Source organism: Malus sylvestris, chromosome 13 (assembly GCF_916048215.2).
Source record: "Malus sylvestris chromosome 13, drMalSylv7.2, whole genome shotgun sequence".
Taxonomy (NCBI): Eukaryota; Viridiplantae; Streptophyta; class Magnoliopsida; order Rosales; family Rosaceae; genus Malus; species Malus sylvestris.
This window is the reverse complement of record NC_062272.1, coordinates 9,279,611-9,297,659: the sequence shown is the minus strand read 5'-3', so window position 1 is coordinate 9,297,659 and position 18,049 is coordinate 9,279,611. Positions and strand designations below refer to the sequence as shown.

At 40.7% G+C, this 18,049-nt stretch overlaps 1 pseudogene; it reads right to left on the bottom strand.

Annotated features, from left to right (window-relative positions):
* Window positions 1–12,802: 12,802 nt before the first annotated feature.
* LOC126598267 (small nucleolar RNA R71) lies at window positions 12,803–12,909 on the bottom strand (annotated as a pseudogene).
* Between the last annotated feature and the right edge of the window lie 5,140 nt (window positions 12,910–18,049).

Sequence of the window (18,049 nt, the reverse complement as noted above, 5' to 3'; positions counted from 1 at the left end):
AGGTGAAGCTTTTGTAGGTGAAGCTTTTGTGGTGGGGGAAGCTTTTGTGGGTGAAGCTTTTGTTGGTGAAGCTTTTATGGGTGAAGCTTTTGTTGGTGAAGCTTTTGTAGGTGAAGTTATTGTGGGTGAAGCTTTTGTAGGTGAAGTTTTGGAGTTGAAGCTTTTGTGGGTGAAGCTTTTGTTGGTGAAGCTTTTATGGGTGAAGCTTTTGTAAGTGAAGCTATTGTGGGTGAAGTTTTTGTAGGTGAAGCTTTGGAGTTGAAGCTTTTGTTGGGTACCGTGAATTGATTTTGCTTCACACTATCTTGATCAAGATAGTGTAAAGCTTTTGAGAATTTGTAGTTGTCCTCCATTGATGAAACTTTTGTTGGTGAAATTGTTGTGGTGAAGCTTTGTTGGGTACCACGAATTGATTTTGCTTCACACTATCTTGATCAAGATAGTGTGAAGCTTTTGAGAATTTGTAGTTGTCCTCCATTTATGAAGCTTTGTTGAATTTCCTTTTTTTTTTTTTGGGAAACTAGAAATTTGAAAATGTGGGAGAGACAACATATACAAATTTTGCTTCCACACTATTGAGCAAGAGATTGTGTGCAAGCCACACTTTGTAGTAGTCGAATGTTTGGATGAACCATATAAATTGAATTTGCTTCGAACAATCTTGAATTTGCTTCAAAGGTTTGAGAATTGTAGTTGCCCTCCATTAATGAAGCTTTTGTTGGCACCATAAATTGGTTTTGTTTCACATTGTCTTGATCAAGAGTGTGAAGCTTTTGAGAATTGTGGTTGCCCTCCATTGATGAAGCTCTTGTTGGTACCATAAATTGGTTTTGCCTCACATTGTCTTGATCAAGAGTGTGTGAAGCTTTTGAGAATTATGGTTGAACTCCTTTGATGAAGCTTTTGTTGGCACCATAAATTGGTTTTGCTTCACACTGTCTTGATCAAGAGTGTGCGAAACTTTTGAGAATTGTGGTTGCCCTCCATTGATGAAGCTCTTGTTGGCACCATAAATTGGTTTTGCTTCACACTGTCTTGATCAAGAGTGTGTGAAGCTTTTGAGAATTGTGGTTAAACTCCTTTGATGAAGCTTTCGTTGGCACCATAAATTGGTTTTGCTTCACACTGTCTTGATCAAGAGTGTGTGAAGCTTTTGAGAATTGTGGTTGAACTCATTTGATGAAGCTTTTGTTAGCACCATAAATTGGTTTTGCTTCACACTGTCTTGATTAAAAGTGTGTGAAGCTTTTGAGAATTGTAGTTGCCCTCCATTGATGAAGCTCTTGTTGGCACTATAACTTGGTTTTGCTTCACATTATCTTGATCAAGAGTGTGTGAAGCTTTTGAGAAAATTGGTTGAACTCCTTTGATGAAGCTCTTGTTGACACCATAAATTGGTTTTACTTCACACTATCTTGATCAAGAGTGTGTGAAGCTTTTGAGAATTGTGGTTGACCTTCATTGATGAAGCTCTTGTTAGCACCATAAATTGGTTTTGCTTCACACTGTCTTGATCAAGAGTGTGTGAAGCTTTTGAGAATTGTGGTTATACTTCTTTGATGAAGCTCTTGTTAGGCATAAGTGCTTCCCTAGTTGAGTTGTCAAGCTTGAGGGTTTTTGATTATTTGTGAATGCTAGGAGTTCACATGTACAAGTTGTACCATTCGTCTTCTGGTAGGTGGAATAAATGGTGAGTTGCTTTCATCACTTGGTTGGTGGTACGAAGGTGACTTCCTTCATCACCTTTCATCAAATTTCATCACCTGGTTGGTGGCACGAGGATGAGTTCCTTTTTCACCTGGTTGGTGGCATGAATGGCAAGTTGCCAAATGATATTAGAGTACGGGTTGTACATTTCATCACCTGGTTGGTGGCATAAAGATGAGTTCCTTCCTCACCTGGTTGGTGGCATGAGTGGCAATTTGCCAAATGATATTAGAGTATGGGTTGTACATTTTATCACCTGATTGGTGGCATGAAGGAGAGTACATGTTGTACATTTCATCACCTGGTTGGTGACATGAATGACAAGTTGGCAAATGATACTAGAGTACGGGTTATATATTTCATCACCCGGTTGGTGGCATGATGATGAGTTTCTTCTTCACATTTCATCACCTGGTTGGTGAAAATAAGGGCAAAGTGTCTAGGCACATTGTAGCAAGTGTCGACTGACATAAAGTATGTTGAACCCTTTCAAAGCACAGTTGGCTTATGTATGAATGTGTTGGAATGTATGATTGAATGAATATACTGTGAAGCTGTTCATTTATTTGTATAGTCTTGTTGACATATACTTAGACTTTGTTTTATGTTGGAAGCATTCATGTTGAAGCTTTGAACCCGAGTGTTTCATTGCTAGGAATGTAAGAGGATTATGATCGAGTTGTCTAAATCACCTCTTTATTGAATTCATGTCAAATATTCTTTGTTACATAGGATGCCGAACAGCTGAAGCTTAACATTTGTACAATGTGAGTTTACTTGTAATAGTACTTCAAGTGATCAGCGTTCCATAGATGGCCAAGGGTCTTGCCATCGGAGCTTCTAAGCTTGTAGGAGCTAGGGCGATTGATGCCAACAACTTCAAACGGTCCATCTCAGTTTGGACTAAGTGTTCTTTCACTAGGGACTCTGTCGCAGAGTAATCTTTTCTTCAATACCCAGTCCCCCACTTTGAAAGTCCCCCACTTTGAAAGAACGAGGTTTGACCCTTGAGTCATAGTAGTTGGAGATGCGCTGCTTGTAGACGACATTCCTAAAGTGAGCCTGATTTCTGTGTTCCTCGACTAGATCTAAGTTGAGGGTAAGTTGTTTGTCATTTTCGCTTTGCACGTAGTTCTGGACTCGGAACATTGCTTGCTCAAACTCAACTGGGACAACTACCTCTGTACCAAAGGCAAGTGAGAATGGGGTTTCTCCTGTTAATGTCTGATACGAAGTGCGGTATGACCAAAGAACTTAGGGTACAAATTCTAGCCAACAACCTTTAGCCTTGTCTAAGCTAGTTTTCAAAGTTCGCTTGATTATTTTGTTGATGGCTTCAACTTGTCCATTAGACTGGGGATGAGCTGTGGAGTCAACATAAGTTGATGTTGAACATAGAGCAGAACATCCCGAACTTATCGTTGTCGAACTGTCGCCCGTTGTCAGTGACTATTGCATTGGGAATGCCGAATCTGCAAAGGATGTTCTTCCATACAAAGTCTTCTATTTTTCCCTCAGTAATGGTTGCCAAGGGTTCTACTTCGGCCCACTTTGTGAAGTAGTCAATTGCAACGATTGCATAGCGAACCTTGCCCTTCCCTGCAGGCATTGGGCCGATCAAATCAAATCCCCATTGGGCAAATGGTCAAGGGCTGATCATAGGAGTTAGCAGCTCGGAAAGGGAGTCAGGAATAGTTGTGTAGCTTTGACACTTATCACATGAGTGGGATATTTTGATGGCATCTTGGTGGAGTGTTGGCCAGTAATATCCTTGACGAAAAGCCTTGTGTGATAGGGATCGAGATCTAGCATGATCTCCACAGACTCCTTCATATATTTCCCAAATGACAGTTTCCGCCTCTGCGGGTGTAAGGCATCTTAGGTATGGTAGGTTAAAGCCCCGTTTGTAGAGTTGGTCATTAATGATCAAGTAACGGGTAGTCTTGTATCGAATCTGCTTAGCTTGGACTTTGTCATTTGGAAGGGTGCCATGAGCAAGGAATCTATAAATCGAGGTAATCCAACTATCCCTCTGTTGTAAGTTGCACACTTCCGCAGCCATGGTGCTTGGTGCTGCCAACAATTCGACCTAAATTTTTCTCCTAATCTTATCTTCCACTGCTGAAGCGAGGCGAGTCAAAGCATCTGCATGACTGTTTGCCACTCAAGGAATTTAGGTGATATGGTAGTGGAAGTGTTGGAGCAATAATTGTGTTTGTGCCAGATATGCTGCCATAGAGCTATCCTTAGCGTCAAAGTTGTTGGTGACCTGGTTAACCACCAATTGGGAGTCATTAAAGATATCAATTCGTTTAACCCCAAGGTGTTTGGCCAAACGTAAGCCTGCTAGGAAGGCTTCATATTCGGCCTCATTGTTCGACGCCTTGAATTTGAAACGAAGAGCATACTCCATCGCCACTTTGTCAAGGGTCGTAAGGACTACTCCTGCTCCACAACCCTATTGGTTGGACGAGCCATCAACATATAGACTCCATGCTAAGGCTGTTGGTTCTATTTTTTTAGCTTCCAAGGGTAATGATACCACTTCTTCAGGCGTAGAAACAATGTCAACAGGATATGTGAAGTCGGCAATGAAGTCTGCCACTGCTTGGCCCTTTTCAGCTGGCTTTGGTTGGTAGGAGATGTCAAACTCACCCAATGTTATCACCCATTTGATCATTCGCCCGGAAGTGTCAGGACTTTGGAGTATATGTTGAAGAGGATGATTGGTAAGCACGATAATGGAGTGTGCTTGGAAGTAAGGGCGAAGTTTTCGAGCAGCATGACCAATGCTAGAGCCAATTTCTAAATGTTGAAGTATCGTGTCTCTGCATCTTATAAGGCCTTGCTAGTGTAGTAGACAGGTCGTTCGACATTACCATCATTTCGAATAAGAACGGAACTTACTGGTGAAGCCGATACCGACAGATAGATAATGAGAGTGTCACCAACCTCAGGTTTGGAAAGCAGAGGGGCTTTACTCATGTAGTCTTTGAGGTTCTTGAATGCCTCAACACATTTATCAGTCCATGTAATGTACTTCTTACTTCCCTTAAATGCTTTGAAGAAAGGAGCATATCTGTCTGTGGCCTTAGAGATGAACCTAGTTAAGGCTGCCACCTTACCAGTAAGGCTCTGGATGTCTTTTGAAGTTACCGGTTCCTTCATGTCGAGGATAGCTTTGATCTTCTTGGGATTAGCCTCAATGCCTCGTTGGCTTATCATGAAGCCTAAGAATTTGCCAGAGCTTACGCCGAAGGCACATTTGTTGGGGTTCAACCTCATTCGATACCTCTTCGGAATGGTGAAAGTTTCAAATAGGTTGGTGATGTGTTGGTCATCATGTTTGCTCTTGACTAACATATCATCAACGTAAACTTCCATGCTCTTCCTAATCTGTTCGGCGAACATTGAATTGACCAGTCTCTGATAAGTTGCTCCTGCATTCTTTAGGCCAAAGGGCATGACTTTATAACAATATAGTCTCGTGTCAGTAGTGAAGGTTGTGTGTTATTGGTCCGGAGGGTTCATGAGGATTTGATTGTATCCTGAGTTAGCATCCATGAAGCTCAGAAGTTCACACCCTGCCGTAGAGTCTATAAGTCTGTCTATGAAAAGAAGAGGAAAGTTATCATTCGAGCATCCTTTGTTTAGGTCGGTGTAATTGACACACATTCTCCACAAGACCTTTTGGAGCATGAAACTTTCCTTGGTCGGATTCTTCTTAACAAGGACAACATTTGCTACCCACGTTGGATAATTGACTTCGCGGACGAAGCCTATACCTTTGAGTTTTTCAACTTCTGCCTTCATTGCCTCGTACCGTTCAACGTCATAAGATCTTCGCTTCTGTCTCACTAGCTTGGTCTTATACTTAAGCGATGACAGATAATATCGAGAGAAATGCCTAACATGTCCTCGTATGACCAGACAAATACCTCAGTGTTCTCTTGCAAAAATGAGATCAATGCCAACCGAATGAGTGGTGACAAGGAGGTGCCAATCTTCACCATGTGATCCGGATAATCTTTTGAGACATAGACCTTCTCCAACTCTTCAGTGGGTTGTGCATGCTGGGTGAAAGAGTCATCTCGATGATCGTCGAGTTGACTGTTAGCATCGTGAAGATCCAAGTTGGCTTCGTCTGGGCTAGTCTTTATGACTCAGTCATGTATAGAAAGGGTTTCCTTGGGCACAGGCAGGTGTTGTTGCTTGACCGAAGTGTTGTAACATGATCGTGCACTAAGTTAATCTCCTATGATGTAACCATTGCCATAGGGGGTTGGAAATTTCATCAACAACATATGTGTGGATACCATGGCCTTGAGATCATTGATACATGTGCGTCCGAAGATGACATTATATGTCGTTGGGCAATCAACCACCAGGAAGTTAGTGGTAATGGTAGCTGTGTAAGGACCTGTACCAATGGTGAAAAGTAAGTGTATGTTCCCCAAAGGTTGCACGATATCACCGGAGAAGCTTATTAGAGGGGAAATCGAGCGATTGAGCAAGTGTTCAGCTACATTAAGTGCCCTGAAAGCTTCAGCAAACATGATATTGACCGAAGCCTCCGTGTCTACCGGGATTCGTCGTACTTCAAAGTTGGCTATGTGAGCTTCCACAATCAGTGGGTCGTCGTGAGGGTAGATGATACCTCTTTCTTCCTCAGGGTAGAAGCATATTGGATCCCAATTAGGCTTTTGATACTTACCTCCCCTGATGTCTTCCACGTGAAACACTTGGTGGCCAGACCTTAAAACTCGTTCACTATTTTTCATGGCCATGTTGGAAGATTTAAATATGGGTGTGCCACCACTTATGGAATATATCACATTCACCTGTCGTTGGTTACGGTTACCCCTTGGAGGGTGAAGGAGGAATTGATCAATTTTTCCTTCACGTGCCAAAACTTCAATATGATCACGAAGGGTGATACACTTCTCGCCGTCATGGCCATTATGCTCGTGGTAGCAGCAAAACGTGCCCGTGTTCTTCATGGGCTTGTAATCCGGGTGCCTCGATTTTGGCTTCGGTATCAGGTATGCTATGCTGGGGTAAATGGCCACGCATATGGCGTTCAAAAGTGTGTATGCCTCATACCTCGGGGTAAGGGTTGTCCTGACACGTGTTTAACCCATTGTGTTGACTGCCTGAGGTCGAGGATTATCATGGCGATACTCTTGGTTATCGCAGTAGTGTCCCTTACTCATTTTACTAAAATGAGACTGGTGATGATGAAAATCTTTCCTTTTGCCCTGAGATTGATATGTCTGTACCGCGTCCCTTACTCCTTTTACTAAAATGAGACTAGTGAGAATGAAAATCTTTCCTTTTGCCCTGAGATTGATATGTCTGTTGACTTGGCAAAGTATTAAGTAAGGCAGGGAGAAGCACCGCTGCCGTTTGGAAGGTCGAGGTTTTCTTATTTGGTTGGATCTGGCTTTCACTCCTTACTTGCTGATAATAGGTGGCTGTGGGGGGTTTCCCTTAATATGTCCTTGCCTCGGCGGAGGCATGGTTATAAGCATGTGCCATCATCTCAGAGTAAGTCTTCCAAGTGTTGACATTGATTGTGTACTTGAAGAAACAATCACATAGGCTTGCCGTGAAGGCCTTGAGGGCGGTCTTGTCATCTGCCTCAGCGTAGTGAGAATACTCATGGCTAAAACGACCGGCATACTCTCGTAGTGACTCGTCCGACTTCTGGTGAATAGTGTACAAGTCATCTGCAGAATGCAAGCGATCGGTCTGGAAGATGTGTTGAGAGACAAACAGTTTCCTTAGTTCCTTAAATAAGTCTACTGTCTCAGGTGGAAGACGACAATACCAATTTAGAGTTCCGCCAGAGAGGGTGGAAGGGAAGAGAAGACATCGCTCTTCGTCGGCGTGCATCCGATATGTCATGGTAGACTCAAAGAGGTTAAGGTGTTCAATTGGGTCCTCCCTTCCAGTATAGAGTTGTAAACCAAGCTTTTGTTTTGTCTTTGCTTGAATGAGGGTGTCGAGAATCCTCATTGTGAGAGGGCCAAGCCTAGGTTGGTTCCAGTTAGGTATCTCGACTTGACGTTCGGCTTTCAACTTATTTACTTCCTCAATGAGCCGTAGGACAAGGGAGTCTTGAGTGGAGTCATGTACCATTGGGATTATTTTTCATAAGTCTCCATCGCCTCTTAGAAGTAGGAAAGTTTGAGTAAGGGCGTGTGATTTTTCCTTGGACTCGCCGTACTGACTTCTAGGGCGAGTCTGTCAGAATACCTCAGAGTCCCATGTACCTTCATATTCTTATGGGACCTGTCGTTCCTTCCCTAGATTGGCAACTGGCCTGGGTCGTGGGAGGGGACCGAGTATTTCAGAAACCTTTGGGTCATTGATCTTTGAGCATATGTGGAGGGGATTCTCTCGACGTTGCTTTAAGAAGTCTCGGCAGTCACGATAAACGGCTTTCGATCCTTCCAATCCTTATGCAAGGAGGTGTCTTCCTCCACTGCTCCTGCTTCGGGTCGAAGCAACTGGGTTGAGAGAAGTCTCATGTTGATCAATGTTTTGATGATTAGCTCGCTCATCATCAGGGATACCCATGTTGAAGGAAGGTGTCCCTCCGTGTTGAGGGCACCCAGATGATGGTTAATGTCCACAGGGGCAACGAGCTCGTGTGTTTGAGTACGCCTAGTTTCGTGGAGCGTCTCAAAAAGCTTCTCATGCTGCTCCTGGAGGACCTCATTCTTCATTGCTATCTTGTTGTTCTGAACTTCTAGCTCATCGACTTTAGCTTGAAGAGCAACCCTCTTTCCTTCTTTTTTTCATTGCTTCGCACTAGGTGCAAGATGGGTGTCATTCTGTGTGTTGTGGCTTCCTTCGCTCCCTATGTTGGAGAGAGATACCTGGTTAAAAGAGAGTGTACGAATGGTGGAAACCAGCTTGACAAAGCTGAAGAGAGTGGGAATAAGTGTCGTTCCCACAGACGGCCCCAAATGTTGATGCACAAAATCAGTGAGGACTTTGGTACAACATAAAGTGTTAAGTTTATGACCTTCGCTAGATTGCTCCCGTCACTAGTGTGGATAAATATGTAAATGGATAGGGACAGGGAAGCAAACACAAGATGTACTTGGTTCACCCAGATTGGCTACGTCCACGGAGTAAAGGAGTTCTCAGTAATTGTGAAGGGTTTACATAAGTACATAGGTTCAAGCTCTCTTTTAGTGAGTACTAGTGATTGATTTAGTACAAATGACATTAGGAAATATTGTGAGAGAATGATCTCTATTTATAGAAGAGAGTTTCTAGTTTCATTCTGACATTGACACATGTCGTGCTATGATTGGCCTCTAATGTCGACACGTGTCGCGCTATGATTGACCTCTAATGTTGACATGTGTCGCGTTGTGATTAGCCTCCTGGTTGGAGGGAGACTCTTGTGGGTCCTTGGCGATATAATGTTGACCGGTGCTTAGTAGTTTCGGGTATCTTTTTTATTTATAAGTATAAAATTTTAGATTCGACAACACACTTAATATAACATTTTGACACCCAAATGGATGGCTCATCGAGAGTATTTTTAATATATATGTAGGGACGTGTATTAATTAACTATGTTGTTGTACTTAATAAACGCTAGAAAAACAGAAAAAATGAGGTCCAAAAGTCACTTTTACAAAAATTATGCACTTGCACATTGGGGTGGGCATAAAAACCGCCAAACCACATCGAACCGTATAAAAAAATCGAAAAGAACCGGAAAAGTCAACTTTGAGTCAACAACCAAACCGGACGGTTCAAACCGGTTTCAATTCCTATTTCAAATGACCAAGAACCGGCCGTAACCGAACCGAACCGTTTTATTAATAATAAATAAAATAATTATACACACACACACATGACATGGTATAATAGGTTGAAAAATTAGTTTCACCAAGTTAGTTATGCTAGAGTTCCCCTTGAACAACAAACTTCAGGGAATAACCTATTAAATGAGGAGTTTGGAAGTTCTCTGCCATTCCAAATAAATGGGCAGGTATTTAATAGCTTATGTGGTTTTTTTAATGGGTAATTTTATTTAAACCCATGCAATCTCTTTTTACACCCAACTTAAAATTTTGAATGTTAATTGTCTATTTTACCTTATTGCATAATTACTATTAAGTACAAAATGAAATTAATAATAAAACTTAAATGTATCTATAAACCCAAACATTATAATTAAACCCTACTAGCTAAAACCCTAGAAAACCGAAGAAGGTGAAGCCAGTGTTTCTTCTCTTCCCCAGTGCTTGCACGTTTTGTGCCAGAGAAAAGACTTTTTTTCGCTATTGCTTTGGCTAACGGACTTCAAAATGTTGAACTTGCAGAGTCGGCAGGTGGCATTGATCTGTAACCATTTGTCTATTGATGAACCAATATTTATATTATATATTTTCCCCTTTTTATATTTCTTTTCTTGTCTAGTTTAGTTGGAAGTTTTGAGTATTTATGAGTTTTGCCATTTTGTGTTTCTAGGAGCAGCAAGATTGAGTTTGGTGGAAAAGTATGCAAACTTTGGAATTTTTTAGTGATTCCAATTGGAGCTGATTCACAAGAGATCGAAGATGATCATATCAAATTTTCAGCTCAAAATTCCCAACCAATTGTTCCCAGCTTAAGAATGAAGACAGGTCAGCGTGCTGACAAGGTAGTTTGGACCTCTAAAGGTTGCACAAGAGATAAGTACATAATTAAAGCATAAATTGAGGAAACTTCCTTCTTAGCTTTTGAAGCTGACCTTTCAAGCTTTCTAAGGACATCCATTCATTGAAATCTAAGGACTTTTTGTCTACTAAACATTATGGCCAAATTTGCCCACTCCATTTGGCTAACAAAAATAAGAAAGTAAAGGCATTTGTTTTGTGCTTTACTTTGTCATCATCACTCGGCAGACAATGGGGTTTTCAATCCCACTCATTTGGCCTTTGTAGCATTAGAAAAATAGAAGCTTTTGGAGGAGGAAAGTGGAACACACGGCTGTTTATTCCTTTGTCTAATAAAATAAGGTAAAGAAGGGGGACAACAATGATGGCCTTCCACTTGTGGCCTAGGTGCTTTGAAAAATCATTGCCTTTTGTTTAAGGAAACACACGGCAAAGAGTAAAATGAGGGAGGCCAGAGAAGAAGAGGAGAACGGACAGAGTTGCAGCGAGCAACATAGCAGAAAGCAGAAGGGATGTCGCAGCTCCAAGAGAATCGGAGAGCTCAGGAGATAGCTTCCTTGTAAAAAAAAGGGTTGTCTCTTTCTTTGATTCTTCATGGATAATTTCTTATGTATTCAAATAATTATGTATAACTAATTTCCTTTTGCTAGAGTGAGGCCATGAGCCGCAACATGATTACGTAGATTTCTCTTTCAATTGCTTAAGTGTTGTTACATGCTTGCTTTGATATTTTCAATCTCTAAATTAAACTATCTATGTGTCTTGATGATTGATCACCATTAGGATGCTTAGAAAAGTCATTGGATGCAATTTTGAACGAATGTCACGTTAAAATTGGTTATGCTTCTTGTGATTGAGGATTGTAATTTCTCCTAAGGTAAATATCATACTCTTAAGGATTACCTGGTTTAACAAAAGGATTTTCATCAAGATTAATGAATCATTTCATCAAGATTAATGAATCATTCATGTTTATATTTAATCCAAATGTCATGGATAAATTGCATGTAGTGGTATGCGTTTTAACTTGAATGTCACAAGTAAAACATACACAAGGAAAACCCAACCTTCGAAGCATATGTGTTTTCGATGACTTAAGCAATTGGAAGATCTTCGTAGGAGTGTTGTTGGTAAAGGTTGAACTCTAGCATATTGTCAATCTATTTTTCTTCAATCATTTATTTTATCTTGAATTTCCTCATTTACATGTTTTATTTAGTTGAATCATTATTTCTATAAGCCATTTCCCTTTTTAGATGTTTGTTTAAGTCACGTACAGTAGTATTTAGTTTCGTTGAATTAGTGTAGTTCTTAGAGTTAACTAAGTTAAATACACAAAAGCTCATAAATTGTTTATACCAGTCCCTGAGGAGATCGACCTTGCTTGAGCCATTCTATACTACAACACTTGTTCTCTTGCAAAAAATTTCTATGGTTTAACCCTTTGTTTTACAAGTGATAAAAATCACCATCAAGAAATTGGCGCCGTTGCCGGGGACTGTGCCAACAGTTCCCGAGCTTTTGTGTTTATTTTTCTTATGCTTATGTTTATGTCTTATTTTTATTAATCATTAAAAAAAAACCAGCAATTAATTTAGTTGAGTTTCGATCTTTGATTAAGTGCAGTGGATGTGTGGTGTGAGATTTTTGTCTTTGTTTAACCAACTAGTGGTTGCCAATTTGCATAAACTATGTTTTTTATTCATCTAGGTTTACTTACTTTCTTTTCCTTTTTGTTGTTTAGTTAGTTTCTGTTAAGTTTTATTTTATTTTACTTTTATTTTTATTGTGGCTTAATATTTTTGTTGTTTGTTCATGTGTAGTATATGGTGGTTGGAACAAGGTCCAAGAATCAAGTGCTTATTCCTTACGACCCTGAACCAGAGAGAAGTGCAAGGAAGTTAGCTAGAGAAAAATATTTAGCACAAGATTCCAACCTTGGTGATACTTTTCTTAAGGATTTGTTCCGTGATCTTGAGAGCAGCACATCTATTTTCCAACCTTTGGCACCAGTTGCACACATGGCCCTAACCTTACCTGCAGCAGGTCAACCTTTAAGGAATTCATTGGCAGCGAGAGTCAATGCAGTGCCAAGGTGCATTATATATCCAGATGTGGAAGATGGGACAACCTTTGAAATCAAACCTCACATCTTCAACATATTGCCATCCTTTCATGGGTTGCCAAATAGTGATCCCAACATGCATTTGGCTGATTTTATTGAGGCATGTGACAACACCATAATCAGAGGTTTCTCTTCTAAAGCTATCAAGTTAAGCTTGTTCCCGTTCTCTTTGAATGACAAAGCCAAGGGGTGGCTACATTCTCTGCCTGCCAATAGCATTACAACATGGACAGAATTGCAAGAAAAATTTCTTAATAAGTTTTTTCCTTCTTCCAAGACTCTTGCACTCAAGAAAGAGATATTGGCTTTCGCTCAAAAGCCAAACGAGTCTTTCCATGAAGCTTGGGAACGGTATAATGAGATGTACACAAAATGTCCTCATGCTGAGTTTGATTATAACCTTCAAATGAACATATTTTATTATGGTCTTAATGCCACCGCCAAGAGTCAAGTGAATGCATTTGTTGGAGGGTCACTAATGTCAAAATCAGCAAGGGAAGCATTTGAGTTATTTGATATGATGGCTTCTGAATCCCAACAATGGACAGAAGAACAAACACAAAAGAGGGGAGTTTTTGAGATTTCTCAGAGTTCTCCTAATGTTTCTGCTCAAATTGCTAAAATGGAGAAGAATTTTAATGCCAAGTTTGCTGCCTTAATGCAGGTCTCTTCCATGCCCAATGCCCAAGAAGCTTGCATCATTTGTAGTGAGACAACTCATGACATCACTCAATGCCCCAACAAGGATAGCTACCCTGAGCTTGTGCAAGAGCATGTGAATTTGGTGAATAATTTCATTAGACCTAGAAGTGACCCTTATTCCAATACATATAATCCTGAGTGGAAGAACCATCCCAATCTTAGTTGGGGTGGCAACCAACAGCCACGTCAATACCAATGGTCTTACCAATCAACTTGTAAGACTAAGAAACCATCTCTTGAAGACCAAATGTCACAGCTAGCTCAACATATGTCCGCTCTCTCTAATAGCACCAACAATTTTGTCCAATCCACGCAAACTAGCATTCAGAATCTCACGACATCAGTGGGGAATTTGGAGACTCAAGTTGGACAGCTTGCTACCATGTTCAATGAAAGAGAGAAAGGAAAGTTCCCGAGCCAATCTGAGCAAAATCCAAGAGGGATGGAGCATTGCAAAGTAATATGGACATTGAGAAGTGGCAAGAGCTATGACAACAGAGAAGTGGTGCACCATGAAGCCGAAGTGGAAGAAGAAGAGCTTACTGAAAGTGCACTGTTAGCTACAAAGTCTCGGTCAAAGGCTATTTCTGCAGCAGGTATTCCAGATCCTAGTGCAAGTGACAAAGTGCAATCTCGACCCAACTTTGATGCAAACAAGGAAAAAGGCCTCGGTAGTTTATTTGCACCTTCTGACAAGCCACCTTTGCCATTTCCACAACGACAGCAACAACGTTCCAAGGATCAACAATGCATTGAATTCATGAAAACGTTGGCTAAGGTTCAAATTAATTTGCCTCTATTATATGCTATTAAACAGATCCCATCATATGCCAAATTTCTGAAGGAGCTATGTTCTAAAAAGAAAAAGTTCTTGGAATACGAGAAGGTGATTTTAACTGAGCAATGCATTGTTGTCCTCTTACATAAGCTGCCACCCAAGAAGAAAGATCCGGGGAGTTTCACTATCTCTTGTACTATCGGTAGTCTTGATTTTCATAAAGTATTGATTGATTTAGGAGCAAGTGTTAACCTTATGCCTTATTCTGTTTTTCAAAAATTAGGTGAAGGAGAACTCAAGCCCACATCTATGAGTCTTCAATTGGCAGATAGGTCCATGACCTATCCTTTGGGTATTCTGGAAGATGTGATTATTAAAGTGGATAAATTCTATCTCCCAGCTGATTTCATTGTACGTGACATGGAGGAAGACAAGGAAGTGCCTCTCATTTTAGGCCGACTGTTCGTGGCTACCGCCCAAACACTTATTGATGTGGAAGCAGGTACTTTAACCTTAAGAGTGCAATGAGAGTTAGTTGTATTCAAACTCTTTGAAGCTATCAAGCATCCTCTCGAACTTGAAGAGTGTTTTCATGTTAATGTTTTGGATGAGATTGTGCATGCAAACTTTGCCTCACGATCATCTAATGATGAGCTGTTAACTTGCCTCACCAACCATGATGCTACTTTATCTATGGAAGAAAATATAGTGGACGTCATTGCTGCTTTGGATAGTGCACCAATTCATAATCCAAAGTGGCGACATGTTTATGAAAGCCTTGGAATGCCTAAGCAGCCCCTTCTTTCTTCAAGTGATCAAGCTCCGAAGTTAGAGCTTAAGCTACTGCCGAGCCACCTCAAGTATGCTCATCTCGGGGTGAATGAGACCTTGCATGTTATTATTGCTGCTGATCTTAATGACACAGAGGAAGACAAATTACTAAGAGTTCTTCGCAAGTATCAAGATGCTCTAAGGTGGACACTTGCTGACATAAAGGGCATTAGTCCAGCTTTGTGCATGCATAGAATTTTTATGGAAGCTGGGACTAAACCAATTGTTGAAGCTCAAAGACGGCTAAATCCGATCACGAAGGAAGTTGTAAGAGTTGAGGTGATGATGTTGCTTGATGCAGGTATCATTTATCCAATCTCGGATAGCAAATGGGTGAGCCCGACTCAAGTGGTTCCAAAGAAAACTGGTATTATTGTGGTGAAGAATGATAACAACGAGCTTGTGCCTACAAGGATGACCACCGGATGGCGAATGTGTGTTGACTATAGAAAGCCTAATAACAGCACTAGAAATGATCATTTTCTGCTGCCATTCATTGATCAGATGCTCGAAAGACTAGCCGGTCATCCTTTCTATTGTTTCTTAGATCGTTATTCAGGGTACAACCAAATTCCCATTGCCCCTGAGGATCAAGATAAGACAAAATTTACATGCCCCTTTGGTACATTTGCATACAGGCGAATGCCATTTGGATTGTGCAATGCCCCTGCCACTTTCCAACGATGCATGATGAGTATTTTTTCTAGAATGGTTGAAAATATTGTTGAGGTTTTTATGGATGATTTTTCTGTCTTAGGTGATTCTTTTGATATATGTTTGGATAACTTGTCTTTGGTTTTGGAAAGATGCAGGGAAACTAATCTTGTGTTAAATTAGGAGAAATGTCATTTTATGGTTCAGCAAGGCATTGTGCTAAGACATCTAATTTCAAGCAAAGGAATAGAAGTTGACAAGGCCAAGATTGATGTGATAGCCAATCTGCCACCACCCACTTCTGTGAAGAGTGTGAGATCTTTCTTGGGACATGCAGGTTTCTATCGAAGATTCATCAAGGATTTTTCCAAAATTAGTCGTCCTCTTTGTAATTTACTTGCTAAAGATGCTACTTTTGATTTTGATGCAGATTGTCATGATGCTTTCAACAAATTGAAGGATCTTCTCACATCAGCACCAATTATAACCGCTCCAGATTGGACCCTTCCTTTTGAGCTCATGTGCGATGCTTCCGATTACGTTGTGGGTGTTGTCCTTGGTCAGCGACGTGACAAGCTCCCCCATGTTATATATTATGCCAGCCGCACTTTGAATGATGCTCAGCTGAATTATGCCACTACAGAAAAAGAATTACTTGCAGTGGTATTTGCTCTTGAAAAGTTTCGATCGTACTTAATTGGTGCTAAAGTCATTGTGTATTCTGATCATTCTGCTCTCAAGTACTTATTGTCTAAAAAAAAGGCCAAACCACGATTGATTCGATGGGTCCTTCTCTTGCAAGAGTTTGATTTGGAGATCCTAGATAAAAATGGACGTGAGAATGTTGTGGCAAATCATCTCTCAAGATTAGTAAATGCAAGCACTGATGAGGTAGATTCATTGCCCCTGCAAGAGAGCTTTCCAGACGAACAACTTCTAGCGGTTACTCATCAAGTACCATGGTATGCTAACATCACAAATTATTTGGCATCTGGAGAAATACCATCAGAGTTCAGTTACCAACAAAGGAAGAAGTTCCTCTCCACTGTAAAACACTAAATTTGGGATGAGCCATACCTTTTCAAGCATTGCCAAGATCAAATCATTCGTTGGTGTGTCCCCTTAGAAGAACAAGAAAACATTTTGAAGTTTGCTCACCACTATGCATGTGGTGGTCATTTTGGACCAAGAAGGACAGCGACCAAGATCTTACAGAGTGGTTTCTTTTGGCCATCTTTATTCAAAGATGCATACCTATGCTGCCAAGCTTGTGATAAGTGTCAAAGAGTTGGAAATCTTTCTCAGAGAAAAGAGATGCCCTAACAAAGTATTTTGGTGATTGAACTATTTGATGTTTGGGGTATAGACTTCATAGGACCTTTCCCTTCTTCACATGGCAATCTTTACATCTTGGTGGCGATTGATTATGTCTCTAAGTGGGTGGAGACAATAGCTTCTCCAACATGCAAAAGTTTCGTGGTGTTAGGTTTCTTGCAGAATACTATTTTTCCCCGATTTGGAGTACCTCATGCTATCATCAGTGACGAAGGTACGCATTTCTTAAACCGCACCATGGCTGCCCTTTGTGCCAAGTATCATATTCACCATCGCATAGCCACCCTATACCATCCACAGACATCTGGACAAGTTGAAGTATCTAATCATGAGCTCAAGAGGATTCTTGAGAAAACTGTCAGTTCATCTCAAATGATTGAAGTTTAAAGCTTACTGCTGCTTTGTGGGCATATAGGATAGCTTATAAGACACCAATTGGGATATCTCCTTTTCGTTTGGTGTATGGGAAAGCTTGCCATCTACCTATGGAACTTGAGCACAAGGCATATTGAGCTATTAAGCACCTCAATTTTGACTACCAAGCAGCGGGAAAGAAGCGGAAGCTGCAGTTGAATGAACTGGAAGAAATAAGGAATGATGCTTATGGGAATGCAAAGAATTATAAGGATAAGACCAAGAAATTTCATGATGCTCACATCATTCGTAAAGAGTTTCAACCGGGTCAGAAGGTTTTGCTTTTTAATTCGAGACTGAAACTATTCCTAGGAAAGCTCAAATCACGTTGGAATGGTCCATATCGTGTTGTACAGGTCTATCTTCATGGGGCTGTGGATATCCAAAACATGCAAACTGGTTTTGTCTTCAAAGTTAATGGGCATCGCTTGAAGTTATACAAGGAGTCTCTTGCTAAGGATTCCATCACTTTGAAGGAACCTATTATTTGAATCAAACTGCCAACAAAATGTCTAGCTTTAGACAGTAACTAAAGCGCTTCTTGGGAGGCAACCCAAGCTTTCTATCTTTCATCTTTATTTTGAATAATTTTAAATGTTCTTGTTCTGTTTTTTCCCTTGATTTCTGGTTTTGTGTGTTCAAGCCCTACTTTTGATCTCCTTATGCAGGTAATGCTTTTGCAGTCTCTACCACAACTTCTTGCAAAGTTTCTTAATCCCACGGGTTACTCACACATTTGTTATGCATAATGGGACGTGTTGAAACAAGTTTGGGGATGATTTGGAATTCTACCATGAAAAAAAAATGCATTTTTAC